Genomic DNA, 9,250 nt, shown 5'->3' with positions numbered 1-9,250 from the left:
GGCAGAGCCCCACACGTGGCTCGATTCTATGACCCTGGGATCGTGACCTGAGCCAAAATCAAGAGTCAGACACACAACCGACTGAGCCGCCAGGTATCCCTGTTAAATCATTTAAAGTAGCATTAATAGGGGCGCCTGGGTGGCGCAGTCGGTTAAGCGTCCGACTTCAGCCAGGTCACGATCTCGCGGTCCGGGAGTTCGAGCCCCGCGTCAGGCTCTGGGCTGATGGCTCAGAGCCTGGAGCCTGTTTCCGATTCTGTGTCTCCCTCTCTCTCTGCCCCTCCCCTGTTCATGCTCTGTCTCTCTCTGTCCCAAAAATAAATAAACGTTGAAAAAAAAAATTTAAAAAAAAAAAAGTAGCATTAATAAAACATATACATGGTAATATAACGTGTATATAGTTTCCAAATAAAAAAAATAGTGAGGAGAGTGGCATTTTTGCAAATCTCTTTAATGTCTGACTTGACGGGAGACAGGCAGACTCTTGAATCTGTTTATACGTACAAATTCTTGTGATGTGTTGTTTTGGCTGAAATGTATGAAAAAAATCTGACTTCATACAGATGTGTAGTTGGAAAAGGGAGGAGTGTTTCATGGCCTTTCCAGAACATTGTGGATATTTTTTTTAGATACCACACCAAAGCTAGACAGGTGGTAGTTTCCTAAAGGTTAGTTGCAAGGTGAACTCTGAAATCGCGCCAATGAACTTTTCGTTCTTTTACGTTACAATCCATTAAAATCCATCGGTCTCATGGGGCGCCTGGGGGCTCAGTCGGTTAAGCGTCCGACTTCAACTCAGGTCACAATCTCGCAGTCCGTGAGTTCGAGCCCTGCGTCGGGCTCTGGGCTGACAGCTCAGAGCCTGGAGCCTGTTTCAGATTCTGTGTCTCCGTCTCTCTCTGCCCATCCCCCGTTCATGCTCTGTCTCTCTCTGTCTCAAAAATAAATAAGCGTTAAAAAAAAATTTTAAAGAAATAAAAACCCATCGGTCTCCAATGTACTTTGAATAGATCTTTTATCCATGCGTGGTGTTGGGAACATTATGCATTGGTCATTCGGAAAATATTTGTTTCACTGAGTTTTGCTGCTCTCCCAAACGTGGACTCATTTTATGACTCAGTACCACAATATCCAGTCATTGACATCAACCCCAGGCTCTCCAGAACAGTCTTGGGGTTTGGGGAAGCTGTCAAGCTCTCGGTGGCAGATGTAAGTTTTCCAAATTTCCAATATTTGTTTTAAGACCCGAATTTCAAAATTGGCCATAGATTCTGCTGGCTGCTCTCCTTGGAAGGGAAAACCCACTTTGTTTTCCCAAAAATGTCTGCCAATAACCAAGTGGGAATTACATCGATTTTTTTTTGGGGGGGGAGGTCCGTCACTCTTTCAAGGAAAAATGGGGTTCCCTAAGAAACGGGATCAGCTTAGTTCACAATTCAAACAAGTGCTTTTCCTCAGGACAACTGCTGTCCTTTGGGGTGCAAAAGTACTTTCTGACTGCCTTTTATTTACTCAGGGATTGGGTTTTCACAAAACTAATATTTTTATCGCTTCATCAAGGATTGCTTGCTTGCTTGATCGATTGATTTATAATTCCAGCAAAATTAACACGCAGTGTTCTATTAGGTTCAAGTGTACAATATAGTGATTCAACAATTCTATACATTACTCAGTGCTCACCACAATAAGTGTGCTCTTTTTAAAAAAAAAAAAGTTTTAACGTTTATTTATTATTGAGAGACACAGCATGAACATGGGAGGGACAGAAAGAGAGGGAGACACAGAATCCGAAGCAGGCTCCAGGCTCCGAGCTGTCAGCACAGAGCCCCACGTGGGGCTCGAACCCACGAACCGCGTGATCATGACCTGAGCCGAATTCGGATGCTTAACCGGCTGAGCCACCCAGGTGCCCCACAATAAGCATGTTCTTAATCCCCATCACCTATTTTATCCATTATCAAGGACATTCTTTTTTTTTTTCTTTTTTCTTTTTTCTTTTCTTTTTCTTTCTTTTTTTTTTTTTTTTTTTTTGATCAAGAGAGAGGGAGAGGGACAGAGAAAAAGAGAGAAAGGGAATCTTCAGAGAATCTTAAACAGGCTCCACGCCCAGTGTGGGGCTCAATCTCAGGATCGTGAGATCATGACCTGAGCCAAAATCGAGAGTCCAAGAGTCAGACGCTTAACCGGCTCGGCCACCCAGGTGCCCCATCAAGGACATTCTTTAAGTGCAACTGGCTTTTGTCTCGTTCCACTGTCAGAATTTACTAGCGGTTTTGTTTGTTTGTTTGGTTGGTCTTGTTTTTACTGTGAAGAAGGCAATGCCTACTAGAACAATCTGGTGCCGTGGGAGCTTCACCCACCACCGCCCTTGCACCATCATTGCAAATGATGTCAGCGTTTGACTTCACAGCCCCCCCCCCCCCCGGAAGAGCCCCCAGGAATCTAGGGACCTGATGCTTGGAACCACTTCTCTAGTTTGTTTATTCGTTCAGACATTTTAATGGAGCACGTGGGAGGGGCTAGGCTTTATTCCAGGCCCTTAGGGACACAGAGGGAAGCAAGACGAGGCCTTGCATCCTCCCTGGGGAGACAGACAAGAAACGTGTGCAACACACAAATAAACCAGAAATTTTCAGGTGGTGGCGCTGTAGAAGTGCAAGGACATCCCTGGGGAGGGGAAAATACTAGATAGGTCAGGGGACAGGTGTCTCTGAGGTGACATATGAGCAGAGACTAATTGAAACTGAGGAGGAGACAGTCTGAGGACCCCCTTGTTAAAAGGCAGTGCTCGAGGGGCCCCTGGGTGGCTCCGTCGGGTGAGCGTCTGGCTGTTGGTTTCAGCTCAGGTCATGATCTCACGGTTTGTGGGTTCAAGCCCCACCTTGGGCTCTGCACTAACAGCGTGGAGCCTGCCTGGGATTCTCTGTCTCCTCTCTCTTTGCCCCCCGCCCCTCCCCCGCTCTCTCTCTTTCTCTCTCAAAATAAATAAATCAACTTTTTTTTTAAAAGCAGTACTCAAGAGTGCGAAGGATGTGGAGCATCTCCCCTCTGAGCCTGCAGGTCACGTTAAGAAGGCATCAAGAGGGGCGCCTGGGTGGCGCAGTCGGTTGAACGTCCGACTTCAGCCGGGTCACGATCTCGCGGTCCGGGAGTTCGAGCCCCGCGTCGGGCTCTGGGCTGATGGCTCGGAGCCCGGAGCCTGCTTCCGATTCTGTGTCTCCCTCTCTCCCTGCCCCTCCCCCGTTCATGCTCTGTCTCTCTCTGTCCCAAAAATAAATAAACGTTGAAAAAAAAATTTAAAAAAAAAAAAAGAAGGCATCAAGAGGGGCCCCTGGGTGGCTCAGTCGGTCAAGCATCCGACTTCGGCTCAGGTCGTGATCTCGCGGTTCGTGAGTTCGAGCCCCGAGTTGGGCTCTGGGCTGATGCCCCAGAACCTGGAGCCTGCTTCAGATTCTGTGTCTCCCTCTCTCTCTGCCCCTCCCCTGCTCACGCTCTGTTTCTCTCTCTCTCTCTCCAAAATAAAACAGTAAAAAAAAATTTTTTTTTTTTTTAAAAAGAAGGCATCAAGACACTGGGTTGGAAAGAAATAAAAACCTTCACTCTGATGCCATCTCTTCATCGAGCTAATCTCCTTATTCTGTCTGAACTTCAAATTCCAAGTCCTTATCTGAAAATAGAATGGCAATAGCCACACAGCCCACTTTACAGAGCGGGAGTTCAGTTGACCAAGGATGCACTAGAAAGTTCTTTTTTTTTTTTTTTTTTGTAATGTTTATTTTTGAGAGAGAGAGAGAGAGAGCATGAGCACACGTGAGGAGGGTAAGGACAGAGAAAGGGAGACAGAGGATCTGAAGTGGGCTTCTCGCAGACAGCTGAGAGCCTGAGGTGGGACTCGAACCCAAGCGGGACTCCAACCTCCAACCGCGAGATCATGACCTGAACCAAAGTCGGATGCCTCACCGACTGAGGCCCTAAAACTGAGCCTCCCAGGCACCCCTGGAAAGTTCTTAATACACTGTCGATGTGAGTGCTGCTTAGTCAGACTCGGCTACCTTCCTCTGCAGGTGCGTGGGCTGCAGGACTTCTTTCCCAAGTTCAAGGTCAGCTCCGTTGGCTCCGCCCCCTACTCCCTCTCCTTACAGGACTCCTGGTTGAGCCAGATCCCTTCCATTCCAAGTGGGGATTCTTGATTTAGAGAGAATAAGATAAAGAACCGAATGTCAATCCTTATTTTCGAAAATATGTTGTTAGTTTCTTAAAGGGAATCCTGACTTATTGAAATCCTTTAAAACCTTGCCTCCTGAAGCAACATACCCGCATTGCTAATGAGCCTTTCTTCTTTGTTTTTTTCCAAGTCACGAAATAACACGCCAAGCCCTGCACGGGACACTCTTACCAACTTCACATTATTCTGTGGGTCATATGTCCATCTCTCCAGCGAGTTCTCAGGCTCTTGTCTGATGTTTGGCTGCGGTCAGAGACCAGGTTCCCTGCAGATTGCACCCCCCCCCCCGACTTCTCTTTTTATAAGCAATGTACATGGTTACATTAAGATACACTGTTTACTTCCTTCTCAGAGTGTTCAACTCGCTTGGTTTTGCAGAGAGCAAACGGAGGCACAGAGCCAGGCAGGAATTAAAAGCTGAGAATCCTGGCTTTTAACTTTTTTTTTTTTTTTTTTTTTTTAGCGGCTCTGGCCCCGGAAAGCGGAAAGCAAGGAGACAGGGTGTGGGATGAAATGGGGAGAAGCCTGATCTCTACCTCTGGGCTAGCAGCCTAAAGAGGCCTTACTTAGGTCGCTGCTCTGCAGAATTAACCCCTCTAGATCCAGATCCGGGTGGCGTGGCCCATGCCAGGAGCGGGAACGGAAACTGGCCCCTGCCACAGTGTCTCCTTAGCCGGAAAGTAAGTGGCATTTGGGCCAGAGTGGGTTGAAGTGCCCCACTCGAGGCTGGAGCTCAGCCCTAGGGGCTGTCCCCCGCCAGCGCCTGGTGGCCGGCACCCTAGGCTGGGGTGAGGCGGGCGAGGCCCAAACAAGGCAGGGGGAGCTGCGCGGCAAGGGGAGGCCAGAGAGATGCTGGGGATGGGACGCCCCCCCCCTCCCCCCGCAGGGAAAGTCCTCAGCTCTGGCCCCTTCTGGTCAAAAGCTGAGTGAATAGTGGGGAGTGTTCCGACGTTGCCCGAGGTGGCCTAGGACAGCACCGGAGGTCACACGGTGCGGCAGCTTCTCCAGCCCTCTGCCTCGTCCCGGGAGGAGGGACGCGGTCCCCAGGGCTCTGGGAGCTGGGCCCCGCGCCTCCGCCCCACCCCCCCCCCCCACCCCAGTGGCCGGCAGGGGTCAGTGTTTAGCTACGGGTGAGCCGGCGGAAGCCAGACGCTGAATCTGGTTCCTTGGCCTTGGTCTTGCCCCTCCTTACCAATCCGGACTTATCTGGGTTCTTGCATACCTAGACCCCACATCTTTCCTGGTTCCTCCGGACTGCCCCTCCGAAGGAAGATGCCTGCACCCCTCCATAAGCATACATCACTCCGTCTATGCATAATTACTTCTTGGCCTCTTGCCAAACAGTGGTGACAAATGTGGATGCAGCTTGGAGTCAGATTTGGGTTCAAGTTCCTGCTCTGCCAAGCGCCAGCTGTGTAGCCTTGGGAAAATCACTTTACCTCTCTGGGTCGAGTTTCTCATCTTCGAAAATGAGCTAACGACCGTGAGAATAGCGGTTTCGTAGTGTGCTAAGGACTCCTGTGTCATATGCTATGCATATTATCCTCTCAGAGCTTAAGAGGAGGACACTGGTTGCGAGAGATAGTAACAGACTCGGCATCTGAACCCAGGTCTGGCTTTCCCCACCGCGTGACCCCCGGCTGGCAGGGCTATCGTGAAAATTAAAATGTGAACATTTTATGATTTTTCTCTTCTGACAGTTTTGCCTGGATTCTGGTGGGTGTTCTCTCCTACTAAAAGGCATTTAATTTTTTTTTTAATGTTTATTTATTTATTTTTGACAGAGAGAGCGCGCGCACGCGCGCCTAAGTGGGGGAGGGGGAGAGAGAGAGACACAGAATCCGAAGCGGGCTCCAGGCTCTGAGCCATCAGCACAGAGCCCGACGCGGGGCTGGAACCCATGAACCGTGAGATCATGACCTGAGCCAAAATCCGACGCTCAACCGACCAAGCCACCCAGGCGCCCCCTAAAAGGCATTTTTACATTTTAAAATTTTTTAAAAAGAAAGGCATTTTTCAATTGCTAGAAATGTTCCCAGTTAGCGAAACCAGCCCATTAGACTACGACTTGCAGAAGGGTGGGGACCTCAGCTGTCTGGCTCCCTGCTCCGAGTCTGTTGCTCACCGTACTTTCTGATGCATCGCAAACACACAATAATAATGAAGGAAAATACAAATTCATACACTTCCTGCGTTCATTCCAAGACAGATCCTAACACGGAGCCATTTTTCATATCAACCATTCAATTACCAGGCAAGTGACACTAATTACCAACTCTAATAGCCGTTGTCTAATTTAATTAAAGGGGATTATTGGAGCTCCTGAAACTCCTGCCATCCTCCCATTATCTAAGTCATGGGGGTTCAATAACAGTCTTTTTATTAGTATGTTCACAAGATAAATTAAATAAACCAGCTTAATGACTCATCTTTGTGACTTATGACACTGAGAATAGGTGTAGGGAAATGATAAGCGTGGCAAAACTGAAGTCTCTGAGAAAATGCTGTGGGTGTGTGGCTCCAAATGTCCCAGAAGCTCTCCCACGTGGCCTCAGGGCTTCAGCAACCCTCAGATTCCGCCCCCCCCCCCCCCCCCCCCCCCGCCTTCACTCTGCTTACATGGTGTATTTGCCTTTGCCCAAATATTTTTGAGGACGTTGATTTCCCTTCGTGCTGATCGGGTCCATACGCCTAAACTACCAAATCTGCTGTGAATATTGACCGACAGGATGGCAACCAGAGAGGACAGAGGAAAGGCAGCCTTTAGTTCAAAGCCAGCCATAGAACTGGAGAGGGAAACTGGAAAATAAAACAGCTTGTCTATACTGACTCTCTCCCTAAAAGTGCATTTTTGGAGGGCGCCTGGGTGGCTCAGTCGGTTAAGCCTCTGACTCTTGGACCTAAGGGTGAAGGCCAACCAGAGTGGTGAGACTGAAAGTTCCCAGGGAAGGGAGAGGGGCTAGTGATTGAGTTCAGTCACCAATGGCCGGTGATTCGATCAGCCATGCCTGTATAATGAGGCCTCCATAAAAACCCAAAAGGACCGGGTCTGGAGAGCTTCCGGGGTGGTGAACTTGTGGAGATTCAGGAAAAATGGCGCGCTCGTGTTTGCATCTGGCTGTTCCCGAGTTCTCTCCTTTCATAATAAACCAGTGATCTAGTAAGTACAATGTTTCTCTGAGCCGCTCTAACAAATTAATCGAGCCCAAGGAGGGGGTCGTAGGGACCTCTGATCTATAGCTGGTTGGTCAGAAGCATAGGTGACAACCTGGGCTTTCGATGGCTGTCTCAGTCAGGAGGTGGAGAGCAGTCTTATAGGACTGAAGGCTTAACCGGTGAGAACAGTGTCAGAATTGAGTTGAATCCGGAGGACCGCCAGCTGGTGTGCTGAGAATCGCTTGGTGGCGTAGGGGAAACCCTCCCCTCCATACACATTGGAACCCAAAATAAGCCAGTACTCTCTCTGTCTCCTGATTTTCTTCCTACTTCTCTGAACAGTCTTTTGATTTCAGCTGGGGAGTCTTCTTCTGTTGCTCTCTCCCTAACTTTTGGTAGATTCCATCCTCAGACTTTTATTTCTCTTCCCATATGCCCTCGTGTTGGAAAGTGTTGTCAGAAAGTCTCATCCACGGGGGGCGGGGGTGCTGGGCACCTGGCCGGCTCAGTCAGTAGAGCATGCGACTCTTGATCTCGGGGTGGTGAATTCAAGCACCTGCTTTGGGTGTAGAGATTACTTGAAAAAACAAAAAGTCTTGGAGCGCCTGGGTGGCTCAGTTGGTTGATCCTCCAACTCTGGATTTCGGTTCAGGTCGTGATCTCACAGTTTGTGGGTTCGAGCCCCATGTCAAGCTCTGCACTGACAGTGTGGGACCTGCATGGGATTCTCTCTCTCCCTCTCTCTCTCTCTCTGCCCTTCCCCTGCTCACATGCTGTCTCTCTCTCTCTCTCTCTCAGAGTAAATAAAATAAACTTAAAAAAAAAAAGTCTCATCCATTCATGGATCTAATTCCTACCTACTTGGGGTGATTCCCAAATTTATTACCAGTACTATACTGGTCAACTGTAGCTAGAGACGTGACATCTGAAGGAACGTAGCAATCTGCACCAGAATCATAGAAATGGAACCTGGGAAGGAGTATTTACCAAAGGAAGTCTGGGCTGGGGCGGAATGCTGGCTGGACCACTTAGAGCTACTGGTTGAGGACCTTCCTACTTGAATGCCCCCATAGGCATTTCACCGTCTTCCCCCAAAACCTAAGTCTCCTCCTGATCTCCTAACCTTAAAGTGAATGGGACCACCAATCACCAACTCATCCCAGCTAGAGAGTCATTCTACAATCTGAGAGTCATTCTACAATCTTCCTTCTCTATCACCAACCCCAGTACGTCTACTTACTCTCCAAGACTCTGATTCTAACCATCTAAATATTTCCCCTCTCCATTCCCGCTGTCACTTTCTGAGTTCATGCCGGCCTCATAAGTGATCTGGAATATTGCAATAGTTTCTTAGCCGGCCTTCTCCTGGCCTTGCTCCCCCTAATCCACTCTCCACACTGATGGCCTTTGTTTTCCTGAGTGAAATAGATTAATTTCTGATTATATTAAAAATAAATGATGATTTAAAATATCATCTATATGGAAAAAGAACAAGGAAGCATGTAAGCATTGCCTGAAATTTCACTACCATGAGATAATTGTGCTAGCATTTTGGTGACCATTCTTTTTTGCATTTCTTTACTCCTATTTTTTTTTAAATTTTAATCTTTATTTATTTTTGAGAGAGAGACAGCGTGTGAGCAGGGGAGGAGCAGAGAGAGAGGGAGAGAGAGGGAGACACAGAATCAGAAACAGGCTCCAGGCTCTGAGCTGTCAGCACAGAGCCTGACGCAGGGCTCGAACTCACAGACCACGAGATCATGACCTGAGCCGAAGTCAGATGCTCCACCAACTGAGCCACCCAGGGGCCCCTCTTTACTCCTATTTAAATATGTGTGTATATGTAGAAGCATCTGGCTGGCTCAGTCC

Source organism: Puma concolor, chromosome E1, assembly GCF_028749965.1.
Source record: "Puma concolor isolate L17-30 chromosome E1, mPumCon1.1.hap2, whole genome shotgun sequence".
NCBI lineage: Eukaryota > Metazoa > Chordata > Mammalia > Carnivora > Felidae > Puma > Puma concolor.
Note: the sequence above shows the minus strand (reverse complement) of the source record.